We start from the raw sequence: 1,606 nt of genomic DNA, 5'->3' as shown, positions 1-1,606 counted from the left end.
GAATCACTGGGTTATTAGCATAAGAGCTTCCTTTATTTGTCCATTCATTCTTTCATCCTTCTCTCTTAACCATACTAGTTAGTAATAATAAATTAATTAATCAACATAGATATATAAGATGGTAAACGACTGAACCTCGGTGACATGAGAGGTTATATTAATTAATTAATTTTGTGTTTGAATGTCTTCAAGGACTTTTCTCCTTTCTTTTTATTTATAGACTTTTTTGAAGTCGATAAAATTGAGAAAGAATAAAAAAAAATTAAATAAATTTTATTGATTGTTAATGGATTGAATTGAATTGAAGTGTAAATTATAAATGTAAAATTAAATATATGTCTATAAAAAATAAAAATAAAAATAAAATAAAAAGATAACATAAAAATAAGATAAAATAAAATAAAATAATAAAAATTAAATTTGTTAGACTCAATTTATGAGTCATCAGAAGTGGAAGAATAGTTTAATAGAAGCTTCCAAGGCCAAGGCCAAGGCCATTGCATTGTCATTGCCTGATATGGAGAATAAGGGTTCACTGTTAAAGAAAAACACCAGATTTGGAAGTATTGAAGGATCTCTTGCAGTACATAATGGTGCCTTGAATTTCGTTCTGTGTTGCTGGAAAGTGAATCATCTTCCTACATACATATTATTTTGCGGCAATAATTTCTGTTATAGAAGACGGCAAATTTGACTATTTGAGTGAAGACCGTAGAGAAATAATGTGTATAAGAAAAAAAAATAGATAAAAGAGTTAATCTAAGGATGTATTTTGTTTACAACATACTAAAATTAACGAATTTGGTTTTTTTAAAGTTATTTAGCCACTTTAAAAAAATAAGTTAATTTATACTATTAATCACTCTTAATTAGATTAAGATAGTGGACTCACAAATAAATGAATAATAAATATTACAAATTTAAAAATGATGAATGATGACTATTATAATAGAATATAATAAATTAAAATATAAAATATATATTAAAAATAAATTAAACTACATATATATTTATACATACATAAATATATAATAATTAATTTTTATGTGCAAAATAGTATTTTTAATTTGTCTATTTATTAAAAAAATTGATTTTTCTCTTTAAATATTACAAAAATTAATCTTTTGTAATAATTTTAGTAGTAAAAGTTTTTTTTAATAATTAAATCTTTTCATAGTTCTTTTTAATAATTTTTCCTTGATACTAACTAAAAAAAAAAATTAATACCCTAGTTGAATTCTGATATACAAAGTGATGAATATCATTCTTTTTCTACTGTCAAGTTAAATTTATCCATAACTAATTACTAGTTAGCGTATAAGAAAAAACCAAGGTACTATATGTTATTTATTTCTTTTGATTATAGATTACACCCGAGAGTAAACATTTGAATTCAATGTTGATGTACAAAATCAACATATAGATCATGGTGACTTTAATTTATATTTAGTGTTGACTGACGTGAGTAAAAGTAGTAGTGCTCGTGGTGCGACTCCAGGAAATTAAAATTAAGTATAAGTTGTGTTATTTGTACTATTATTTTGATATACTTATACTTTTGTCTATATATTTTATTTTTTATTTAAAGGTGGATATGATGAAAAAA

The sequence above is a fragment of the Arachis duranensis genome, chromosome 6, assembly GCF_000817695.3.
Source record: "Arachis duranensis cultivar V14167 chromosome 6, aradu.V14167.gnm2.J7QH, whole genome shotgun sequence".
Taxonomy (NCBI): Eukaryota; Viridiplantae; Streptophyta; class Magnoliopsida; order Fabales; family Fabaceae; genus Arachis; species Arachis duranensis.
Note: the sequence above shows the minus strand (reverse complement) of the source record.